We start from the raw sequence: 27,144 nt of genomic DNA, 5'->3' as shown, positions 1-27,144 counted from the left end.
TTAAACAATAAAAAAATTTACACTTACCAAAGGAAACTGTTTTTAAAAAAGGAAAATCAAAACTATAACTTAAGCTTTTTAGAAATAATATTATTACTATAATATAGAAAAAGGCTAAATCTAAATAGAAATTTACACCTTTAAATTCGATCAATATCTTAAAAGAAATGAAAGAAAATATACTTAACTTTTAACTTCAAGCTTTAGAAAGAAAACATTAAAGTACATTTGATGAAAATCTATGAGAAAATAACTAGCCCAGCTGTTTAGGAGGCCAAGGTGGGTGGATCACCTGAGGTTAGGAGTTCGAAAACAGCCTGGCCAATATGGTAAAACCCCATCTCTACTAAAAATACAACAATGAGCTGGGCATGGTGGCAGGTGCCTGTAATCCCAGCTACTTGAAGGCTGAGGCAGGAAAATCGTTTGAACCCAGGAGGTGGAGGTTGCAGTGAGCTGAGATCTCGCCATTGCATGCCAGAATGGGTGACAAGAGCAAAACTGTCCCAAGTAATAATAATAATAATTAATTAACCACAAAGATACATTAAAACAAACAAAAGCAAAAATTGATGAGTTTAAGAGACGATTTTGGAGTGTGGTACAGGGGATCTTAAGCCTGGTATATCCAGAAAAGAGCACAAGAAAAGAAAGGAAAATTCAAGACAAAAATATGACAACACATTTGAGTATTTACATATTTTCCTACCTATTTATCTGGATATATATTACACAGGCAGGCATGTATGTATGCATGTATATATATAAATTATGTATTATAAGAACATGGAAAATTTAAATAAAAGAGAACAAGTGGTAGAAAAATAAAATTACCAAAACTTTTCTAAAAAGAAAAAAAATCTTGAAAAAAATGACATTAGGAAAAACAGAAATAAATGTTGAAGAATTGCTTCTAAAATTAGTCACTGTGTTTAAATGGCTTTATAAGTGATAACCATCTAATGTTTAAGGCAGAAATAACTACTGCCGGCCGGGCGCGGTGGCTCATGCCTGTAATCCCAGCACTTTGGGAGGCCGAGGCGGGCGGATCACAAGGTCAGGAGATCGAGACCACGGTGAAACCCCGTCTCTACTAAAAATTACAAAAAATTAGCCGGGCGCGGTTGTGGGCGCCTGTAGTCCCAGCTACTCGGGAGGCTGAGGCAGGAGAATGGCGTGAACCCGGGAGGCGGAGCTTGCAGTGAGCCGAGATCGCGCCACTGCACTCCAGCCTGGGCTGGGCCACAGAGCGAGACTCCGTCTCAAAAAAAAAAAAAAAAAAAAAAAAAAAAAAAAAAAAAAAAAAAAGAAATAACTACTGCCTTCCATTGCCTCTCCAATAAAAAATGCAGAAAATTGTAAAACTCTCCATTTCATTTTATAAAGCAAAAATAACCATTACACCAAAATTTTACTGATGTACTGGAAAAGATTTAAAAGGTTTAATGAAATGTTAGTAAATTAAATTTACTAGCACATTAAAATAATAAAATGGTGGGTTATGAGGTCAGCCAACCTATTTAAAGCTTGAGTTTGGCATTTACACTGCTTTGTGAACTTATACAACCTAACTTCAATGACTCTTCATTTCCCAACTGTAAAATATTAATAGTACTGATCTCAGAGGACTGTGGTGAGGATTGAAAAAGATGATATACACCAAGTATTCAGTTATATTTATTGAGCGTCTACCTTTTCTTATTTTATTGTTAGCTTTTCAGGAAATTTATTTGAGGAATAGAAGAAAGACTTAATATTACATGTGTACTAATATAGTTTATTGCATCAGCAGATCAAAAGATAAAAATTGTGTGATCACTTTGGTATATTCTAAAACAGCGTTATTAAAATTTAATATGCGCTCTTCAAAATCACTGAATTCCAAAAATAAGAGATGAACAAGGGGCATTTGACAAATTTAAAATTTATTCATGGAACTGAAAAATATAGAAAAATGCCTCTTAATCAACTTTTGGTTTGGAAATAAAGTCATTAAGTCAGCATTTCAACACTTCTCTTCCAAGAAACTATCTAAAAGCAACAAAGCAAACATGCACATTCCATTTTCAGCTAAATGAAGAGACAGCTAAAACCTCAAATCTTAAGACGTGTCAAAGGATTGCCAAAAGCAATGGAGAGAATGCAAAAAAAATGTGTAGAGAAGGAATGGAGCAAGATTATGGCCTCAGAGAGTTAATTGCTCAAAGTACACCCCTGAAGCTGAGGATTGGAATGCGTTTGAATTCTTGGTTGACAGCAGTCCAAAGAGGCATGTGGGCTGGTAGCAGAGTTGTCCCCAAATGAGGCTACTATGAAACAGCCAGACACAACAGCACCTACTTAGAAACTCATCAGATGAGCAAACCATAAGTTCAGAAATTAATCTATATTTTTGGAAGCAGAGACAAAAGATGTTACATTCTGAATTATCTGTCTCCTGATATCATATCCTTAATATGGGAGAAACTAAATCTAAAACAAATCTCAGATCATAGGGAAAATACTGGCCAATCTTCATGATCCCTCCTCAACAGAAACTCTATTAAATAGCTGGTCCAGGAAAAATTTGCTTGTTTCAAATATGAATAATCAAACAAAATGAGCAGTCCCTAAATATGTACAAGATATTCTATAGAAACAGGAGGAATGAAATGATATGAAGAAATGGCTGACCAATAAAAGACGTCAGAAAATGTGACCCTGAATTCACCACAAATGTTAAAACTATTATGCGGCAATCAAGTGTCTGACATGTAAGCACAAAGCAGAGTTGAAGGAGCTCAGAGACAATATGTCAAGACCATAGAAAATGAAATGCAAGCTGGAAAAATTCAGGAAAAAGTGAAATAGAAATGTAAAAATGTATTAAATTAAGGTAGAATCAGGAGAAACACTGGAGCTCTGCTAAATATAACTAGGGAATGGGGATATTAAAAAACCGTCAAGTGGAAATAAAGAGAGGGTAACAATAATTTGAGAAACAGTTCTAATTTCCATTAACAGCAGGCTCAGTTATTCAAATCAACTCTCCCACTGAAAATGTCTAAGCATGATGTCTAAAATAAAGTTTAAAACAAAAAGCAGTAAAATATCAATATTAAAAGAAAATGGAAAGTCCCAAGCCAAGTTTTTAGCAAGATAAGTAAGCGCAGTATCAGAGCAGTAAAGCTGCTCCTGCTTGGAGGTCATCTTTTTTTTTTTTTTTGAGACGGAGTCTCGCTCTGTCGCCCAGGCTGGAGTGCAGTGGCCGGATCTCAGCTCACTGCAAGCTCCACCTCCCGGGTTCACGCCATTCTCCTGCCTCAGCCTCCCGAGTAGCTGGGACTACAGGCGCCCGCCACCTCGCCCGGCTAGTTTTTTTTTGTATTTTGTAGTAGAGACGGGGGTTTCACCGTGTTAGCCAGGATGGTCTCGATCTCCTGACCTCGTGATCCGCCCGTCTCGGCCTCCCAAAGTGCTGGGATTACAGGCTTGAGCCACCGCGCCCGGCCGGAGGTCATCTTTTTATACCACAACATGGTTCTGGTTCTGTGGCTTCAATCCCTGAATTAGAGGAAAAACAGGCCAACACACAAGGCCCACTATACTTGGAATCCTCCTATGCTGAGCCAGGGCCCCAAGTGCAACTCAGAACAAGGGCAAGGCAGATCTAGAACCCTCTCTCCTTCCCCTCACTACCACTACTCACTTCAAATACTGTAAAAGATGGAAAGAACTGACGTGGTGCTAAGCCGAACCAGAAAGTAAACAGAAAGGATATGGGACAGAAGTTATGCCTTCCCTCAGGTACAGAGCCTGAGTAGTCCAGGCAGTCCTGATTGGGAGTGCCTATGGAAGTAGAAGAAGCCTCTTGGAGGAAGGAAATGTATTCTAGACTTCAGGATAATTCACAAATAATTTTCCAAGGACAATGATAAGCAAGCAGTCAGAAGTTATAAGACATACAAGTAACAATACAGTGAGAACAGAAACCACAGATGGCAGCAATCACCTTTCTTAGTCCACATTAAGCCACTCTCAGTTGAGTTTCACTGACAGAGAGAGAGAGAGAGAGAGAGGGAGAGACAGAGAGAGAGAAGAGAGAGAGCAAGAGAGAGTGAGCAAGCCAGTGCACACAAGTTGACCAACTATTACTGCCCTTGAAAGCTCTACACCACAAATTTTAGAGCGAATTTCTATTACATAGTTCTACTTACATAGGAAAATCTTAAAAAAAAAAAAAAACTTTTCTGATTTTTTTATGTAACTTTTTATTATATGTTGACAAAATATTATTGTGTGCACTTATGGGGCACAAAGTGATATTATGATTCCTTAATACAACGTGGAAATGATTAAATCTAGCTACTCAACATCTCCATCACCTCAAATATTTAACATTTTAGACATTCAGAAAATTTGAAATTTACTCTCTTGGAAATTTTGAAATGTACAGTACTCATTTATTAGCTATAGTCACCACACTGTGCAATAGATCTCAAAAAATGACCTAACTGATGATAGTGAAAGCTTTGCACCCTTTCACTATCATCTCTTCATTCCTCCGACCCCAAATTCTGATAACCACCATTCTACTCTTGCTTCTATGAGTTCAATTGTTTTAGATCCTACATGTAAGTAAGAACACGTAGTATTTGTCTTTCTGTGTTTGGCTTATTTCAGTTAGCATAACGTCTAAAATTCTACCCGTGTGCATCTGAATAATTTTTAATGAAATAAACAAAACTTTGAAATCAAAAGTTCAGAAATATTAGATGAAATCAATCTATATCCCAATCTAACTTATAAATATCATTTTAAAATTCTAAATCAATACATAAAATTATAAATACAATATTAACTGACAAAATCCAGAAATACATTCAAATAATTATACATCATGGCAAAGTGGAGCTTATTCCAGGAATGAAAGTGCAGGTAAACTTTAGAATATTAATTAAAATGTCTAACATATATAAAAAGAATTGTATTTATCTTCATAGATGCTAGAAAATGTTTTAACAAAATAAAAATGTATTTCTTTAAAAATCAAAAATTCTTTATTAAGGTAAGAATAAATGGTAACTGTCTAATATCATGACATGTGCTATCTCACAATGTAAGGAAGCACTTGAAGCGTTCTCAGTCAGAATCACAAATAAAACAAAGGTGTGTGTAGTCACTATTATTATTTAACATTGTTCTGGAGGATTGGAAATGCAATTAGGAAACAGAACACAACAACAACAACTAAAGAGAAAAAAATTGTAAAGGAGTCAAAATTACCATTATTTGCAGATGGTATTATTACAAACAATGACATTATATTTCCAGTTATGCAAATTAACAGGAGAGCAATTACAGAAAATAATAGAATTTAATAAGGAGTTCAGTATACACAATTAATATAAGGAATCAATAGTCTTAATATATACAAACAAGTTAGAAGTTATAATGGGGAATAAATCTCATTAAAAATTGCAATTCTTCTTCCCTCCTTCTAAAAAAAGATATACCACCTAGAAATATACTAAGTAAGAAATATCAGGATCTATATGAAGCAAATTTGAAGGGTCTTGAAGAATAAAGAGGGTGTAAGCTAATTGAAAGAGATGCCATGTTCTTGGTTAGAAAAGCTCAATATTGTAGATTCAAACCTGTCAAAAGTAATATATAAATTTAACCAAATCCTAAAACAGAAACAAAACTCACTGAACTTCATAAGAGGATACCAGAAAAACTAATTCTAAAATTCAAACAAAAAAATAAAGAAGAATATACAGGAAAATTCTCGCCAATAAAAAACAAAAAACAAAAAAACAGTAATAACGGAGACCAGCTCTATACAGTATAAAAGCAAATCTTAAATATGCCTAATTAAAATCCTGTGTTACTGGCACATCAATAAAGAGTTTGATAGCACTCTAGTCAATGTATTAGTTACTGAAGAAATGCTAATTGAAACTCACAGATACTTTTTCAACAATTAGTGATTATTCAGATAAAGGTATTAGTCAAAGTTGGCAAGGGTTTGGGAAATTAGGAAGTCTCATACACTGTGTGTATTGATACAAACTAATTTCTTATAACCTACCTAACACTTTAAACAAACGTGAACTATTGAATCTCAGTACTTCTTTTTCTTTTTCTTTAAAAAAATGGCTTAAGAACTAAATAGAGATATATACAAATGTACTGAAATACTCAAGGCACCGTTATATAAAGTGGCAACCAATGAATCCAATCAAAACATTCAACAAAGGAAATAGGTGAAATAAATTTTAACACTTCCATAAAATGAAATATCTGTCACATTTATGGAAGCAACTGAATATAAATTTTTAAAAGACAGAAATTCAATTGAAAACGTGCAAAGGGTATGAAATAGCAATTTGTAGATAAGGCACCACAGATGGATAAACAGAATATAAAGATTTTCGTAAACTCACTGGCACTGAGAAACGCAAATTAGAATGATATCCCATTTGACACTCATTAGATTTCAAAAAGTTTCAAAACTTGGATCATTCCTAGAGTTAGTGAAATGGACATCCTTCAGCATTGCTTATGAGACACTTAAGTGGCACATGTGTCAAAAAAAAATCTAGCATTACTTATAGAAATTCAGCTGTGTATGCCCTATGACTGGGAAATCACACTCTAAGTACAGAGCCCAGTGAGATTCTTTTTCTTTTGTCACCCTGCTGTTCCATAGGTCTCAAAACTTATTTCTCCTATTTTTATTTTATTTTATTTTTTATTAATATTATTATTATACTTTAAGTTCTGGGATACATGGCCAGAACGTGCAGGTTTGTTACATAGGTATACACGTGCCATGGTGGTTTGCTGCAGTCATCAACTCGTCATCTACATTAGGTATTTCTCCTAATCCTATCCCTCCCCTAACCCTGCATCCCCTGACAGGCCCCAGTGTGTGATATTCCCCTCCTTATGTTCATGTGTTCTCATTGTTCAACTCCCACTCATGAGGGAGAATACATGGTGTTTGATTTTCTGTTCCTGTGTTACTTTGCTGAAAGAATGATGGTTTCCAGCTTCATCCATGTCCCTGCAAAGGACATGAACTCATCCTTTTTTATGGCTGCATAGTATTCCATGGTATATATGTGCCACATTTTCTTTATCCAGTCTATCATTGATGGGCATTTGGGTTGGTTCCAAGTCTTTGCTATTATGAACAGTGCTGCAATAAACATACATATGCATGTGTCTTTATACTAGAATGATTTATAATCCTTTGAGTATATACCCAGGAATGGGACTGCTGGGTCGCATGGTATTTCTGGTTCTAGATCCTTGAGGAATCACCACACTGTCTTCCACAATGGTTGAACTAATTTACACTCCCATCAACAGTGTAAAAGCATTCCTATTTCTCCACATTCTCTCCAGCACCTGTTTGCTGATTTGTTAATGATCGTCATTCTAACTGGTATGAGATGGTATCTCACTGTGGTTTTGATTTGCATTTCTCTAATGACCATTGATTATGACCTTTTTTCATATGTTTGTTGGCCACATAAATGTCTTCTTTTGAGAAGTGTCTGTTCATATCCTTTGGCTACTTTTTGATGGGGTTGTTTTTTTTTTCTTGTAAATTTGTTTAAGTTCCTTGTAAATTCTGGATATTAGCCTTTTGTCAGATGGATAGATTGCAAAAATTTTCTCCCATTCTGTAGGTTGCCTGTTCATACTGATGATAGTTTCTTTTGCTGTGCAGAAGCTCTTTAGTTTAATTGGATCCCATTTGTCAAGTTTGGCTTTTGTTACCATTGCTTTTGGTGTTTTAGTCATGAGGCCTTTGCCCATGCCTATGTCCTGAATGATATTGCCTAGGTTTTCTTCTAGGATCTTTATGGTTTTAGGTCATACGTTTAAGTCTTTAATTCATCTTGAGTTAATTTTTGTATAAGGTATAAGGAAGGGGTCCAGTTTCATTTTCCCACATATGGCTAGCCAGTTTTCCCAACATCATTTAATAAATAGGGAATCCTTTCCCCATTGCTTGTTTTTGTCAGGTTTGTCGAAGATTGTATGGTTGTAGATGTGTGGCATTATTTCTGAGGCTTCTGTTCTGTTCCATTGGTCTATATATATGTTTTGGTACCAGTACTATGCTGTTTTGGTTACTGTCACCTTGTATTATAGTTTGAAGTCAGGTAGCGTGATGCCTCCCACCTTGTTCTTTTAGCTTAGGATTGTCTTGGCTATATGGGCTTTTTCTTATTTCATATGAAATTTAAAGTAGTTTTTTCTAATTCTGTGAAGAAAGTCAATGGTAGCTTGATTGGGGATAGCATTGAATCTATATGTTACTTTGGGCAGTATGGCCCAATATCATTTTCATGATACTGACTTTTGATATTTCATGATACTGATTCTCATGATATTGATTCTATTGATTTATGATATTGATTCTGAGGTCCAATATCATATTCATGATATTGAGTCTTCCTATCCATGAGCATGGGATGTTTTTTTTTTCCCATTTGTTTGTGTCCTCTCTTATTTCCTTGAGCAGCGGTTTGTAGTTCTCATTGAAGAAGTCCTTCACATCCCTTGTCAATTGTATTCCTAGGTATTTTATTCTCTTTGTAGCAATTGTGAATGGGAATTCACTCATGATTTGGCTGGCCCAGAGAGATTCTTACTCAGATTCATAGGGCAACATGTTCAGAGATATCCCTCACAGCATTGTTTACAACTATGAAATATCTACCATTTAAATAAGGGTGATAAATAATCACTATGGATACTAAGAAACAGTTTTAAAAAATCACAAATCCAGGCCAGGGGCAGTGGCTCATGCCTGTAATCCCAGCACTCTGGGAGACCGAGGCAGACAGATTAAGTGATGTCAGGAGTTTGGGACTAGCTTGGCCAACATGGTGAACTCCCATCTCTACTAAAAATACAAAAAATTAGCCAGGTGTGGTGGCATGTGCCTGTAGTCCCAGTTACTCAGGAGGCTGAGGCAGAAGAATCTCTTGATCCCAGGCAACGGAGGTTGCAGTGAGCTGAGATCATATCACTGCACTCCAGTCTGGGTGACAGAGTGAGACTCCTTCTCAAAAAAAAAAAAAAAATCTAAAAAATACAGTATGGGTAAAAATTATTAGAAGTGAGCCCCATCATTACTATATTATGATTTAAATAATTTGGAAAACATGAAATTAAAATTTTTAATCTATATAACATTTATTTATATAAATATCCATATATCTAGGGTCATGTATCAGACATGTGAGAATAAGTGTCTATAAAGGTGGGTGTGGGAGGAGTGAGGTAGAATAGGAGTGGGGACCAGGAATGAGCAGGACCCTACAAATTTTGAAAGTAGGAATGCACCCTGAATTCTCTGCACCAGAGGCTCAAAGAAAATAGAGAAAACTGTGATGCAGAAGATAATTTAATGCCATTAGAATATGTGCATAATTCAGGTGAGTAAAAATAAAAAATTACTACATATATCAATTTTGTTTAAGATACATTATGATCAAGAACAGATCAAAAAAGTAATACAATGTTCAAGACAATGTTATTTCTAAGTTGTGAGTGATTTTGATTTCTTTCTTTCTAGTTTTCAGATTTTTCACTTTCTACTAAATCCTCTGTCTAATTTCATAATAAAAATAGAAACTGTTACAGGAAAAATTCTGAAAGGGCAGAGAACTAGAAAAAACACTCAGTTTCAAATCCTAGCTCTCTTGCTTACTAGCCATATAATTGGAGACTTCACATTTTTTAAACCTCAGTCATTGCATCTAAACAAAATGGTTGCAGTAATGCATTCGTAACATCTCAGGATTATTGTAAGGATTACCCAAGGTAACACATGGAATTATTTGTAACTCATAAAGTTAAAGGCATACAGGTTCCCCCCCCCCAAAAGTTAAACTTTGAGACTGTATACACTTCAGAATCCATATTTTTGTTTTAGAGACATAATGACATAGAAATAACATATATGTCATCTCAAAAAAGATCAAAGGAATGAGTTTGCAATCACATATTTCTTCAGTGAAATATTAATATTTGCACCAAGAGAACTAAGTAAATGATAGCCCTAGGTCAGTTGAGATTAGGAGATTGTTAATAGATTAGTTCAAGCTGTGCCAGATTTTGTCACCAGGTAAATCACAAAACCACTTAATTTTTGGAACTTTTTTTAGTATCAGATTTACAGATAAGGGATTCAGACTAATAGTCTTACTGGTATATCTATGTGAAATTAAAATAGATTCACTCATAAATTTATCCTCTGTATTAGTCTGTTTTTACACTGCTGTAAAGAACTTCCTTGAGACTAGATTATTTATAAAGGAAAGAAGTTTAATTGACTCACCGGTGTGGCTGGGGAGGCCTCAGGAAACTTACAATCATGGCGGATGCGAGCAAGCACCTTCTTCACAAGGTGGCAGGCAAGAGAAAAGTGTGAAGGAAGAACTTTCAAACATTTATAAAACTATCAGATCTCATGAGACTCACTCACTATCACAAGAACAGAATGGAGGAAATCGCCCCCATGATCTAATTACCTTTCTTTTTCAACATGTGTGGATTACAGAGCCCTCCCTCAATTATGAACTGACATGAGATTTGGGTGGGGACATAGTGCCAAACCATATCACCTTCCCACAAATTTACCTAGCAGTAAACAAACATAGATGTTTCAAGAACATTGAGAATGGAGTTTATTCAGAATTGGAGATTGACAAATGTATTGGGCAGACGTTAAGGCTACGAAAACTGTGTTGGTTTATAAAAGAGGTTTAGTTGAATAGAGAGGCATGAGAACCCAGACAAGAAAGGTTTGAGGCCTTGAGATTGTGGTGAGGGTCAAGATCAGGCTTATTTGGGATGAAGAGAAATAAGAAGATGTTGCTGAAGGGGACTTTTCAGAGTTCCAAGCCTTGGATGGACATAAAAACCAAGGAATTTTATTCTAGGCTTGCCACTGTAACCCATGTTCACAAGCTCCCCTGGTCATGCTTAATTGTGCATTTATCCTCCCAAAAGTGAATCCTGGCTCCTCTGTTGAGCAATATTGTCAACTGTCACAGCTGCCAAGCCAACAGATGGTGTGGGCCTGTGTCACCAGCAGTTTCTAAATGTAAAAATATAGTCATTTAGATGTTTTCTGTGTACACCCATTTCCTCATTAATCTCCTAACTGCAGCTGCAAATGGATAATTTCCATGTAAAACGTAGTGGCATTCTGGCCACCTTCATTCACATACTTTCAGGCCACCTGCCCTGTCTTCAGTACTATAATAGAATTGAGGTGTGCAAAGAACATAGAATTTTTTTCTGATTATTTAGTAAAATCCATGTTTTATCTATCCATCTATACTTAAACCTCTTTGAAGAGAAGGCCCCTTTCTTTTAATTTTTTAAACTTGGATAACATAGGGCAGCTCTTAAAACCTAAGAGTTAATGAATGTTTCTTAAATTGATTTTAAGTCAAATCTAATTTGGAAGAAGTGGCTCACAGCAAAAAAAAAAAAAAAGCACACACACACATACACACATAGTAAAAACAGAAGCAAACTGAAAGAATGACTCTACAAAGCATAAAGCCAAATATAAATGGTTATGAATTATTCCCTGCTTTTGTTTTGTAATCACTACTAGAAAGAACAATGGAAAGTTATTCATTTGTCAATTACCTCCCACCTTGAGGCTAGCATGAGTCACAAATTAGAATCTGTGCCAGTGATACCTTCCTTCTCCAACCCATCTTAAAAGTTCTGACCAAATGAATCTCCCTAAAGCACATATCCAATTTCTCCAGTTTAAAACTATAAAGACTTTCTATTATCCACTGAAAAGAATTCCAAAGGTCCTCGGCCTAGCAATTTTTTCTTATTCAGTCCCAAATGGCCCTTGCAACACCATCTTACGTTACTCTTTTAGTTGAAACCAGGGCACCATCAAAATAAATGCTTAAAAATATCCCTATTACCTTGTACATGCATTGATATTTTCCATGCAGTTTGTCAACAAAAGACCTCATTTGTTTTCCCTCACTTTGGGGTTGTTTGCCTCAAGGAAATAACCGATACTGAGCAAGATAACTGAAGGATAAAATAGAAAGAGAATATTAAGTCAAAGATTGTACTTAAAGTAAACCACTGAAAATATTACTAAGTAGCTGTTAACAGCAACCAATATATATGGTAGCATAAAGAAATTCATTTGGGGTATTTTGTACAGGTACTACAAACTAAAACCAAACTACCACAATAACAGTTATAACATATAATCTTACAGCTCTTACTCTGCCCTTTGACAAGTGTTCAGGGACTTACATTCCAAAACTTCTGCAAGTCTTCAATTTGCTTACCCACAAAGGCACTTCAAATTGAACAAAATCCAAACAAACTTAGTATCATTCCATGTACGTGCATAAATTCCTGACTCTGAGTTTTCTATTTCAGTTATTGAAATCACAATCCAATCAGTTGCCATAACCAGAAACTTTCAAGTTGTCTTTCACCATCCTAATTCAAAGATTTTGGAGGTGGAGGCTTTTTTATTGTACATTGACAAATTATTCATATGTATATTTAAAATCTACAAAGTAATGTTATGAATTTTTTTTTTTTTTTTTTTTTTTTTGAGATGCAGTCTTGCTCTGTCACCCAGGCTGGAGTTCAGTGGTGCAATCTCGGCTTGCTGCAACCTCCATCTCCTGGATTCCAGCGATTTTCCTGCCTCAGCCTCCCAAGTAGCTGGGATTATAGACATGCGCCATCACTCCTGACTAAGTTTTGTATTTTTAGTAGAGATGAGATTTCACCATGTTGGCTAGGCTGGTCTTGAACTCCTGACCTCGTGATCTGTCCACCTCGGCTTCCCAAAGTGCTGGGATTATAGGCATGAGCCACCACGCCCAGCCATGATATTTGAATACAATGTAAAATGATTAAATCAAATGGATTAACACCTCCATCACCTAAAATATTTAATACCTTTTGTATTCAGAACATTTGAAATTTTCTCTTACTGATTTTGAAATGTGAAGTACTCAATTATTAGCTATATTCACCACAGTGTGCAATAGATTTTTAAAAATCAAATGTATTCCTTCTATGTAACTGAGGCTTTGTACCCTTTGACTATTATCTCCCCATTCCTCCTATCCCCCAATCTCTATAACCACCATTCTAATCTCTGCTTCTATAGTTCAATTGCTTTGGATTCCACATATAAGTGAGAACATGTGGTATTTGTCTTTCTGTGTTTGGCTTATTTCACTTAAGATGATAGTCTCTGATTTCATCTGTGTTGTTGCACATAACAGAATTTTTTCCTTTTTAAAGGATGAATAATATTTCATTCTATATATACTACACTTTCTCTAGTCATTCATCCATTAATGGACATTTGGTGTGATTCTATAACTTGTTTATTGTGAATAGCGCTACAATGGACATGGGAATGCAAGCATCTCTTCAACACAGAGATTTCAAATCTTTTGGGTAAATACCCAGAAGTGGGATTGGTGGATCATATGGCAATTCCATTTTTAGCTTTTTGAGAAACTTCTATACTGTTTTTCACAATGGCTGCACTAATTTACATTCCCACCAACAGTGTATAAGGGTTCCCTTTTCTCCACACCCTCATCACCACTTGCTGTCTTTCACCATTTTGGTAATAGCCATTCCAACTGTTTAAGGTGATATCTCATGGTGGTTTTAATTTGTATCTCCCTAATAATTAGTGATGTTGAGCATGTTTTCTTGTATCTATTAGCCATTCATATGTCTTCTTTTGAAAATGTCTATGTAGGTCCCTTGCCCCTTTCTTAATCAGATCATTTGTTTTCTGTCTATATAGTTGTTTGAGTTCCTTATATATTTTAGACATTAATCCCTTATGAGATGTACAGATTGCAAATATTTTCTCCCAGTCTCTAGGTTCTCTCTTCATTCTGTTGTTTTCTTCGTTATGCAGAAGCTTTTTCACTTTTTTACTTTTGTAATTCATTTGTCAATTTTTGCTTTTGTTGCCTGCACTTAAGGGGCCAAATTTAAAAAGCATTGCCTAGACCAATATTGTGTGGTTTTACTCCATGCTTTCTTCTAGCTGTTTTACACTTTCAGAATTTACGTTTAAATCTCTTATCCATTTTGCATCTTTCATGCATATGGAGTGAGATAAGGGTCTAATTTTATTCTTCTGTTTGTGAATATTCTGTTTCCCCAACACCACTTATTGAAGATATTGTCCTTTTGCCATTGTATATTCTTGTCACCCTTGTCAAAAATCAATTGACCATAGATGTGTGGGTTTATTTCTGAGTGCTCTATTCTGTGCCATTGGTCAATGTGCTAATTTTTATGCCAATATCATACTAATTTTTATGCCAATATCATATGCTTCATAGTATAGTTTGAAATCAGATGGAAGGATAACTTCAGCTTTGTTTTATTGTTTTGTTTTGTTGGGATTTTTTTTTTAATTTTGTTGTTGTTTTGTTGTTTTTGTTCATGATTACCTTGGCTATTTGGGGGGCTTGGAGTTGTTTTGTGGTTTTGAATCAATTTTAGGAATATTTTTCCATATGAAAAATGACACTGGAATTTTGGTAGGCATTTCATTGACTCTGTAGATCATGCTAAGTAGTATGTATATTTTAACTTTATTAATTATTTCATGCCATGAACACTGGATATTTTTCCATTTATTTGTGTCTCTTTAACTTCTTTCATTAAGGTTTTATTATTTTCTATGTACAGGTCTTGGTCACTTCTTTAAGTTAGATTTATTCCTAAATTTTTTTTGTAGCTATTATAAATAGCATTGCTTTCTTGATTCTTTTTCAGAAAGTTTGTTGTGAATGTAAAGAAATGCTACTAATTTTTGCATGTTGATTTTGTACCTGCAGCTTTATTGAATTTGTTTATCAGTTCTAAGTATTTTTGTGAAATCTTTAGGGTTTTCTATATGTAAGGTCATGTTAATCAGCAAATAATGACATTTTTACTTCTATACTTATTTAGATGCCTTTTTTTTTTTTCTCTTCCCTCATTTTTCTGGCAAGGTCTTCCAACTGTGTTGAATAGTAGTGATGAGAGTGGGTACTCCTCTCTTGTTCTGAACCTTAGAGGATAGGGTTCCAATTCATCATCATTAAGTATTAATATCATATTAGCTTTGGGCTTATTATACATGGCCTTTATTGTGTTGAATTATATCCCTTTTATACCTAATTTGTTAAATGTATTCATCATGAAAATGTGTTTAATTTTGTCAAATGCTTTTTCTGCATCTAATGAGATGATCATATGATTTTTGTCTTTCTGTTAATGTGGTATATTGCATTTATTGATTTACAAATGTTGATCCATTCTTGCATTGCAGAAAAAAATCTCACTTGATCGTGATGAATATCCTTTTAATGTGTTATTGAATTGGATTTTCTAATATTTTGTTGAGGATTTTTGCATCTGTTTACCAAGGATATTGGCCTGCAGTTTTCTGTTCTTGTGATTTTCTTATCCGGCTTTGGAATCAGAGTAATGCTAGCCTCATAAGAAAAGCTTGGAAGTATTTCCTCCTCTTTGACTTTTTGCGACAATGTATGGAGTATTGGTATTAGGTATTCTTTAAATGTTTGGTAGAATTCAGCAGTGAAGCCATCAGGTCCTGGGCTTTTCTTTGATAGAAGACATTTTCAATCTCCTTACTCACTATTAGTCTGTTCAAATTTTCTCTTTCTTCATGATTCCGTCTTAGTAGGTTGTATGTGTTTAGGAATTCATCTGTTTCTTCTAGATTATCCAGTTGATTGGAATATAATTGTTCATAGTAGTCTCTCATGATCCTTTGTATTTCTGAGCTGTCAGTTGTAATGTCTTCTCTTTCATTTCTGATTTTATATATTTGAGTCTTCTCTTTTATTCCTTAGTCTAGCCAAAGGTTTATCAATTTTTTTAATCTTTAAAAAAAAACTAACTTTGTTTCATTAATCTTTTGTATTGTTTTTCTAGTCTCTATTTTATTTACTTCTGTTCTGATGTTTATTATTCCTTTCCTTCTGTTAATATTGGGCACAGTTTGTTCTTTTTTCTTTCCCTGAGTTCCTTGAGTGATGTTAAGTTGTATGTGTTTGTGATCATTTCTCTTTTTTGATGTAGATGTTTATTGCTATAAACTTTCCTCTTAAAACTGATTTTGCTGCATCTCATAAATTTTGGTATATTGTGTTCCCAATTTTTTGTCTCAATAAATTTTTAAATTTTCCTTTTAATTTCTCCATTTATCTATTGAATGTTTGAAAGCATACTGTTTAATTTCCTTATATTTGTGAATTTTCTAAAATTCCTCCTGTTACTGATTTCTGATTATATGCCATTGTAGTTGGAAAAGGTACTTGATATGATTTCCATTTTGTTAAATTTCCTAAGACTTGTATTCTGGCCTAACATATGATCTATCCTGGAGAATATTCACTGAATGCTTGGGAAGAATGTGTATTCTGTTTCCTTGGGGGAAGATGTTCTATAAATGTCTTTTAGGTCTTTTTTATTGATAAGTGACATTCAAATCCAATTTTTTATTAATTTTCTGTCTGAATGATTTTTTCATTATTAAAATGGTATATTGAAGTTCCTTATAATACAACTTATAAATTAAAAATAGATAGTAAGTCAATAGATTCACAAAGCAAATTGTTATTCTTATCCACGTTTCCAAAACAAAGACACAAAAACACCAAAAGAAAAAGTAATTGTGTTGAAAATGGGGGACACATTGAGGATATGGGACAAACCCAAATTCTAAGAGTTTATATAGGTGTTGTTATTGTTATTGCTGTTTTATTGCACTGAATTATATAAGAAATGAGAAAATCAAACAATCCTTATGACAAATCTCTTTTGGAGTTTATTGAACATACTACTGCCTCTCAACTGCAGAGACCACATATTTCTGTATGCCAAGAACAACTACACATCATGTATAAAACTAAGGTCAAGTGTACAGCAGATTTCAAGCAAATCATTATTCCCCAAAAGATAATTTTGCATAGTTTTTTGAAGGAAATTGGTCTCAATTTGTTGATTCTTTTCAACAAAAATGTTAAGCTACACATGTTTTTTACTTCATTTTACATTTGTCTGAATAAAGCAATCCCTCCAACATATTTGCAGCGTTTTGCAACATCAGATGTTGCTTCCAGCTGCAAAAAAAAAAAAAAAAAAAAATTATCCTTTATGCTCCCTTATGCTCTAAACAATTTAGAATGTTTATATCTGTAGAAACAGTAGCTGCATGAGGAGTCCAGTACCCAAGAGGTGGTTGTTTCTATACACTATTAGACTATATCAAAGACAGCATTGTCAAGTACTTAATGATTGGCTTTTCATGTGGGACCCAACATTCCAATAGAGCCTTTATTATTCCTACCAATCTGGCTTTAGTTCATCTTCTACAGACACTCCAGATTAAATTTTCTTCATTATCATTACAGAACTATACAAATAAGTGGCGCATCTGTTCAGGAAGTGGTTTATTATCTGTTTGGATGAGGTTTGAGATGAATAGAAAAAATAACTATACAGGAGAGAAATGCACCAAGGTTTATGCCCACTGTGGAATTCAAGACCAGTTGTGTTATCTCTGAAAATCCTTTGGTCTCTCCCTTCCACTGAATGGGGAATTATTAACTAATGATTTGGTACCATTTATCATGAGGAAGAATGCAAAGCAGATAGAAATCAAACCAAAACAAATGCACAGAAACCTGGCACATGATAAGGGTCTAATGACGACCTCACATTGTTCCATTCAATTTCCGGCCCATCTCTCCAAAAGAAAACTTGAAGAACTGTAAATATTTTACCAACAATCCCATATCAGATATTTCTCATGCAAAACAAGGCTGTATAAATAAATCTGTTGATTAGGAATGCATCAACACATTACAGCTGTGCCATTCACATGGGGCTTACAACCAATCTTTTCTGTTACTATTAGGCTTACACCATTCATTTCAGAACTAGCATAAGGCCTAGGCAGTCTGAAGAATCTATGCCAGCCCTGATCAGGTCTGCATTCAGGTATTTGTCTGCAACATACCTTGACTGTACTCCCAGTTTGCCATAGCTCAGTCATAAAATGTGCTACAAGTGGTTCATTTCTGTTAATAACTAAATAACAGTGAAAACAGAAACAACAACAATAATAATACTTACTCAAACTTTAACATAAAAGTAAATCACCTGATAATCTTGTTAAAATGCAGATTCTGGCCAGGCGTGGTGGCTCATGCCTGTAACCCCAGCACTTCGGGAGGCTGAGGTGGGCGGATCACGAGGTCAGGAGATTGAGACCATCCTGGCTAACACGGTGAAACCCCGTCTCTACTAAAAATACAAAAAATTAGCCGGACGTGGTGGCGGGCGCCTGTAGTCCCAGCTACTCGGAAGGCTGAGGCAGGAGAATGGCGTGAACCCGGGAGGCGGAGCTTGCAGTGAGCCGAGATCGCGCCACTGCACTCCAGCCTGGGCGACAGAGCGAGACTCATCTCAAAATAAGTAAGTAAGTAAGTAAATAAAACTAAATAAATAAAAATTCAGATTCTGTTTCACTAAGTCTGGGGTGGGGACTAAAATTGTATTTCTAACAAGCTCCCAATCTTGCTGATGTTTCTGGCATGTAGAAAATACTAGCATGGAAATAGACCTATGGTGTTTAATAACGCTAGCCACCTGTGGCTACTGAGCACTCAAACTGCAGCTACCCAAATGGAGATGTGCCCTGAATATAAAATGCACATCAGACATCAAATGCTTACTGCTCCCCAAAATGCAATAGGTCATTAATAATTTTGTATTGATTAAATATTTAAACGATTTTCATATATTACAGTTAAATAAAACATATTATTTAAATTAATTTTACCTGTTTATATTTACTTTTTAAAATGTGGCAACTAGAAATTTTAAAATTATGTATATGGCTTGCACATTTCCACAATGCTGAGATGAACAACTTGTGAGTTTTTTGTTTGTTTCTTTAATGTATATATGTTAAACATTATATACATCACCATACCTTAAAAAATATCTCTTTGACATGCCTGCCTGGAGGTGGGATAACTCTATTCTTGCCACCAATCAAGTAGATGAACCTATTAAAATGCATTCAACGAAATGAAATCAAATAGCATTAAGCTATAAGGAAAAGTATTTGTTCAGGTAACAGTAAACTAAGACTGGAGTACTTAATTTGGAACTCTGACTGTATTTCTTTTTAATTCTCTTAGTTAGATCCAATGCTCAGGCAAAGTGGCACATCTGCAACTGGAAAAAAAAAAAAAAAACAGAGAAAAAAGAGATAATCTCTTCCTTGAGTCTCTGTTTTAAAAACAAGAAAACTTTTCCAGAAACCACTAATAAACTTTAATTCCATCTCATTGTTTCAAACTGAGTCAGATCCCCAGTCTTAAACTAGTTCTTGTGAACTAAAAATTGACATGTTCTTATTACCTTAGACAGAGTTGCTTGTATCAATCACTGATAAAAAGAAATGGAATTAACAAGGTTCAGTTGAACTAATCATGAAACATCCCCAGAAAAGTGAAGTTGATCTTCCAAAGTGCAAGGCCATCACCTGATGGGAAATAAATAGGGTGGAGGAGGATAGACTGAAGACCAACAACAGTAGGTGAGACCCCTCTTCTGTTGTATAGGGTTATTATTTTGAGAAAAGTATACTTGATAATGGTATTTTTTTTCCAAATCAACAGGTCTTTTATTGGATCATTTAACTATCACAATTAGTTCTTTGGAATCATCTGGCATCTTGTTTATGTAACCAGACAACTGTTACAACTTATTCAGCTTGCTAAACTGTCCCTTTTACAGAGACATAGATGCCATCAAAATTTTTTCTGATACTCTTGTTTTTAGCTGTTGTGGCTTACTGAATCAAAGCAGTTGAATTTGAAGCAAGTTCAATGTCATTTCCTTCCAGGACTAAGTCATCTTTCAGGACTTGAGATACTGAACAAGCAACACCTGGCCTCATCTGAACCCTGTGGAGATTATATATATATTTATATATATATATTTGAGATGGAGTTTCACTCTTGTTGCCCAGGCTGGAGTGCAATGGCGTGATCTCGGCTCGCTGCAACCTCAGCCTCCAGGGTTCAAGTGATTCTCCTGCCTCAGTCTCTCAAGTAGCTGGGTTTACAGACGCCCGTCAGCATGCCTGGCTAATTTTTTGTAGTTTTAGTGGAGACGGGTTTCACTATGTTGGCCAGGCTGGTCTCAAACTCCTGACCTCAGGCAATCCTCCACCTCAGTGTCCCAAAGTGTTGGGATTACAGGCATGAGCCACCTCATCTGGCCTTATCCAAGGAATGTCTGATTTCAACACGAGACCTAATCTCAGGGATAATGACATGGATGGGGAAGTGAGCATCCACAGACCTCATATTGTAATGGAAGTCCAGTGTAACACCTTTGATCATGTTCTGTACGTTACTACGAATAGTGCAAACAGTAGCCACTTTCTTTCTATTTCCCCCCTTCTGTCAACCTTGAGCCTCTTCTTTCCCTTTCCAAGGAGACTAAGTTCTACATTGATGTGACTGAAGTCCCTCTGCAGGTTTCCTCTGGGGCCCTTCACAAAAACTATGCATCCCTTCAGAGTGATGTTGACATTTTCTGAAATATCAACAGTCTGCCAAGAATGGTCTTCATTCTCACAGTAGATGTGGCAAACACTGGTAAAAATTTTTATATTTTATACACACACACACACACACAGACACACACACATATTAGAACCCAGAATCCTATCACTTCATAATATGATATTGCTGACTCTCTCCAGACAGCTCTTCAGGTATGCCCATAGGCAAAAATTGTGTAAACTATGTATAATTAACTGTCACCTTTTTTCCCATGCAATCTGCTGTAGAAATCTTTTCATTTAGATTTATATGACGATTTTTGCCGACTGAAATATCCCATTGTAAGCAAATGCTTTAGTTTAGACCTTTCCAGTCAGCATGCCATGAATGGACTTCAGGTGCATCTCAAGCTGTTAATCCACTCAGTCTTCAGTGTAGCCAGGTGAAGCCAGGGGCTTCCCAGCATATAGCTTTATTAGAGCAAGATTCTGATGGCCCTGCTCAATCATAAAATTTGTAAAGCATAGCCACTAATTTCTGCCAGTTTTTGATATTTCTGTTATTTTGAAATTTTCATTATTAGAAACAAATTACTATAAACATTATTAGTCATATATATTTTCCCAGTTGTTGGTTCTGGCAATAAAATTTTAGACACTTGTATTTTCAGCAGGTTTTTTAAGGCTTCAAGAAATAGACATGCGTAACACTCTTTAGGTATTAGAACTTTATAGTTGAGAAATATGAAGATATAGAAAGATAGTGGTTACATTCCCATCAGCTCTTCATCAAGATCCTCATCAAGTTCATTTGATATCACTTGGGATAGCAATTAGAAATAAGGTGATCTGTCTCACTAGACTTTCTGATATTTAGACATCCTAAAGTGGAGTAATGTCAAACCAGTACAGAGGAGGTTGGCTTCGCTAATATTCAGTTAACCTATGGATGGTTGAGCCAGTACTTGCTCCATGGATACCAGAGGTGTTTCCATTCCAATTTCCCAGGGGTGTGTGTGTGTGTGTATATACTTCCAAGCAGATAAAAGAGAGGCAGAGAAAAGTGGGCAGGCAGTACACACACAAAAAACACAGGCAGACAAACAGCATTTTCTGATGAAATTGGCTGAGCTTAAAATATTTTTAAAAGGTTAGAAACCTAAAGCAATTCTTTTCCAAAAATTCATATTATTAGTTCCATTTTACAAAGAAGGTGATGGAGGCTCAAAGACTAACAAAACCAGAAAGTCTTCAGAGTGATGTTTGACTCAAAATTCTATGCTCTCTATTTGAAGCCAGCTTTATCATCCAGAAAGGAACTGGTAGTTATGCAGGACAAGCAAGACCCAAAATTGAGGCTTAGCCTGGGATGGTTTTTGGCTCTGCCCAGGGGTTCTTGGCTTTGCCCAGGAAAGAATTCAAGGGTGAACTGGTGGTGTTACACAGCAACTTTTATTGAAGCTGCAGTGTACAGCAGCCAGCAGAGGTACTGCTCCTTGCAGAGCAAGACTACCCCATAGGCAATGTGCCCAGAGTGGAGCTCAAAGGCATGTCTGCATGCATATTTATACCTACTTTAAATTATATGCAGAAATTCCTAGCAAAAAAGTGGCAACTTCAAGTCATTTGGTCATTATCATGGAAGAAGGCAGCAATTTCCAAGTGTTGCCACGACAACGGTAAATTAACGTGGCACGCTGGTGGGGTGTGTCTTATGGAAAGCTGTTTCCCACACTGGACCTGTTTTAGCTCATTCTCTATTTGGCCTGGTATCTGAGCCCCGCCTCCAGAGTCAAGCATGGCTGCCCAGTTGTCATTTTCTAAATTCATGGAAAATGTTCGTGTTGATTTGGGTGAAACTTGACCTTGATACAGCAGAACAATTTGCAAGTTCATATTCAGTGAGCTGCATGATGAAGGTGCCAGATCCACATTAGCACAGCACAATCACAAATGACTGTACAGTAGTCCTCTGTGAAAAATGGCTACCTTAATGATTGCCTACTGATCAGTCTAAGTTCTAGAAGAAGATTTGCTAGGAACATCCCTGAGAGGCCTTGAATTGCTCAGCACTAGTACTATACAGTCTGGATTTTATGTGGTGTTCATCATTGTCTTATACATTCAGACTATATAAAGGTTGCCAGTAAGCAAACATAGAATCAGTTGGGTAAACTACATCTTGATACTAAATTCTGTAGAAATTGATAAATAATCTGTAAAGTTACAATGATTTATCAGAATGATTAAAGCCATAATTTTTTATACCATTGGTTTGAACCACACAGACACTGCTGCTGAAAGGAGCCAATCATGTATACTCTACACCTGAAAAACAAAATTTTAAAACTTTGTATTAATGTTAAATATATTCATGTAAAAAATGGATCTGACATGGGTAAAACATGCAGAATACACATATGCACCAATAGTCTCTTTATTACGTATACTTTGTTGGCTCCTTGTTTTCTGAATAAACAAAGTGGGCAAGGAGACTCTAACTTTCTCCATAATTACACTTGTGAGATCATTTCATTCAACAAATATTGCTTCAGATGCTATTATGTGCCAGGCAGACAAAAGGATGCAACACTAAGCAACATGGATATTCTGCTACCTTCAAAGAGCCTGAAGTCTAGAGAAAGATAAACAATTACAATTGTTTATCTGACAATTACTAGACAGTGTAATGAGAACTCTGCTTGGAGAAGAGCAAGGCATGGTTGCTCCTAACCTACATTTTGGAGGAGCAACTTCTAATCTGATCTGACAAAAAAGTTAGGTGAAGAATAGTAAGAATAAGAGAATATCCTGTGAAAAGGCCAGAAGTTTAGAGAAAAATATTCATTCAGGGAACTGCAAATATTCAGGTATGTCTAGAACATAAAGTCTAAGTGGGGAATGGTGTAAAAAGCAGTTGAAGAAATAAGCTACAAGGACATCACAAACTCCAAAGAAAATTAAATAATTTGGACATTATTCTGAGGGCAATTGAGAGCAAGGTTGCCAGATAAAATGTAGAAGGCCCAGCAAATTTGAATTTCAAATAAACAACAAATAATTTTTAGTATAAATATATCTTATCACTAAAAAGATATGATTAAAAAATCATTGTTTATTTGAAATCAAAATAACTGGGTATTCTGTGTTTTTATTTATTTAATCTGACGACCTTCATAGGAAGTCACTAAAGGAGTTTAAGCAGAAGAATTAAATGATATAATTTGAGGTTTAGAGAGATATCACTGGTTGTGATACAGAAAACAAATTCATTCATTTGTTCACCTATGACATCATTTTTTGAGCAGCCACCTTAACATTTAAGTAAGAAACAAATCTGTAATTCCAACAAAAACTTAGGGCAGTGTCTTTTGAGTAGCATCCTTCATATTCTTGCCATATTCTCCCTTCCTGTATTGCTATGTATGCTGCAATATGTGGAGTGATTAACTGTACAGCACATTGACTACGGAGCCAGAGAATCTGGATTCAGTCTCTGACATCCTTTACTCATGAATTGTGCAAGATACTTAACCTCTTATGTCTCAGTCTCTTTATTTGGGAAAAAACGAATATAATGTTTTCTGCATATTTTAAGGATCAAATGAGTTAATGTACATAAAGCCCTTAGAACAGTGTCTGACACAGAATAAACCTTATGAAAGCATCCATTCTTACTTTAAGTATTAACTATGTTTTCTTCAAGTAAAATTTTTTTAATTTAAATAAACTTACCTAAAGCAAAACATTGTATCATGATTATAAGTTGAAAAGTAATTATTTCATTTGCCATAAATAGAAGTTCACCGCATAAATTCAACTTAAAAAAATACGACAATAACAACAAACTATCATACTGGATTTATTCTTTTGCAAAATAACAATGAAACATATTTTTTTAAATCTCACTGTTGCATTTTACAGAAGAGGAAATTGAGGCTCAGAAGAGAAGAGATTTTCCTCAGTCATAGTGACTTAAGCACGCAGCAGGGGAATGTATCTGTGGTCATTAATTCCTAATTCAGGGCTTTCTGCAATGTATCTATGGCTGTTTTATCATAAAGGTTTAGTGTACACACCTGCAGAGCTGCATAGCTTTGGACCTTTAATTTTTCTAAAACTCCTGTAGTCAAGTATTACTGCTTGCACTACAATTTCCAAACCTTTCTTTATTGTTGCCTGTCACTCTTTTCACTGAGCTTTCTAAAGTTCCATCTCACTCAGCCCTTAAGAGAGGAGTAAAGTTCTCATCTCACTGGAGTGGGAGCAGAGCTCTCTAGCTGCTGTTCCTGTGGTCAGGCGAGATGGACCTTTCCATTGAAGAAAGTTCAGAAGAAGCTTCTAGACACACACATACAAACGCATGCGCACACACACACCACACACACTTTTCTGCACTTATTAATACCTCTTTTTTAACATTAGATCCCTCCTCTTTATGCTTCCATTGGCTCCTTTCTTTTTCACTCCTTCTTCTGATCTATTTTAGTTTTTCCTGGTTCTGAGCTCCTGGAGGCAGGCAAAGTAGGAAGTAAAATATATCAGCAGGCTTAATGCAAAGACAAACAAATGTTGCAATTGCCAAAATCAAAATATTCACTCATGTACCACCTAAAAGTACTCTGGTTGACATACATCAGAAAACTCTGCTGAAAAGAATCCTATCCCTAGAATTCTAGGCAAACAAGGAGTGAAGAGCTGAAGCCCCAGTCGCCTGACACTGAGAAAGCAACACCTCTCCAAGTAGACATGCTGATGACCAAGGACAAACATTTTATTTTTCTATGGCAGGCCTTTTCACATGTAGTGATGATTAACGAGCTTTCAAAGTAAACGATGCCCTAATAATGCAAGTACACACAACTAGCACCATTCAGTGTCCTGTATTTATGTGCTAGATTTTACAAGTCAAGGCGGCCCTCATAATGATTTTGATAAAGAAATATAATTCATACCTGGCTGGCTGAAGCAAGCATTTAAAATACAAAATCCATTTAGTACCAATTAGCTTTAGGACATTATTTATGTAATCTGCCACAATGGCAGATATTAGACAGAACGTTTTTCTCTTTCCTTTGAAACAGTTTATCAATCACCCTTGCTCCTGACAAGCCCTTAGGAGGAAAGCATTTATCAGAGTGTATTATAAAACTCTAAAAATAAAGGCTGAAACTAGTGTTTATACGGAGAATACAGGCCGATTGCAAAGACTTGAGAAAAGACTGTTTAGTCTCCAAGTCTCTTCAGGCAAGAGGAGAAGTCAAGCTTGCAGAGATGCATTGGTAGTGCTCTGGAGTAGAGGGAAGAAATCTGTTAGTGGATTCTTAAAATGTAATGTGCAGAGATGAGGGAGTTGTACAATACAGTGAGTAATATTTGCTTTCAACAAGCAATGTGAAATGTATAGATAATATGGTGCTTTTTGAATTTGCAAATGTCACAGAATTCACAATACCCAGTGGAGTTGAACAAGCAATAAAAACCTTGTATGAGGAATGGTAATGCTTATAACTTGCACAATGTTGTGCTATTCGTCTTGAAGATGGGAACTGAAGAGTATCTTGTAGTTAGAGCAGCAATCTAGAAGTTCTCGACTCTAGTTTGCTTTCAAGAAGTCACTTAATTTCTTCCAGGCCTCTATTCCACTTTTGGAAAAATAGCTTCCAGGTGTATCTTCCAGAGGCCTAAAAGTAAAGGTTCTCAATGCTTGCAGCAAATTAGAATTACATGGGAAATTATAAAAAAGAATTAGAAACAGCACCCAAAATTAACTAAGACTCGTGGATGCTAGGATCCAAACATCTTTTTTTGTTGTTGTTGAATTTAAATATCTCAAATGATTCTAATGTTCAATTAGAGTTAGGAGCCATTGGCTGAGAATAGTAGTTCTCAAAATATGTTGAATATTGGGAAGTTTTAAAAATCCAAATGCTCATATCACACAATATCAATTAAATCAGAATTTCTGGGGATATATCCCAATGCCAGTAATTTATAAAGCTTCCCAAATGATTCCCAAGTGTAGTCAACTTAGTGGGCCATTGGTCTATATTATTGTATCTCAAACTTTAATGTGTATATGGATGGTTTGGGGGATCTTATTAAAATGTAGATTCTTATTCAGTAGATGGGGCCTGATAACTCTTAATTTCACAGCAAACTCTTAGGTGATGCAGCTGTTGCTGCTCCAGGCATTTGATGTAACAAAGAAGTCTTGAAGAATTAAATGCAAACTCCTGACATAAGCATTCAAAGCCCTCCATATTCATCAGGAACTTTATGTACACTGCTTTGGGCTAAGACCCAAAAGTCCTTAAATGGCACATTCTCCTCCTCACAAGATCCATAAATGTTTTATTTCAGTACTATTTCCCAACCCTCCTCTTAGAAAATACAAGAAATGGGAAAATGGGAAATGAGTGCTCAAGAGTTATTTGAAAAGAGCATTTGATGTCATGTCATACTGGGTCCTTTTTACCTTTTAC

General features: G+C 35.6%; 1 pseudogene; it reads right to left on the bottom strand.

Annotated features, from left to right (window-relative positions):
* Positions 1-19,751: 19,751 nt before the first annotated feature.
* On the bottom strand, positions 19,752-22,555 carry LOC107129953 (large ribosomal subunit protein uL6 pseudogene; annotated as a pseudogene).
* Positions 22,556-27,144: the final 4,589 nt, after the last annotated feature.

The sequence above is a fragment of the Macaca fascicularis genome, chromosome 6 (genome assembly GCF_037993035.2).
Source record: "Macaca fascicularis isolate 582-1 chromosome 6, T2T-MFA8v1.1".
Taxonomy (NCBI): domain Eukaryota; kingdom Metazoa; phylum Chordata; class Mammalia; order Primates; family Cercopithecidae; genus Macaca; species Macaca fascicularis.
Note: the sequence above shows the minus strand (reverse complement) of the source record. Positions and strands in the feature narration are given on the sequence as shown.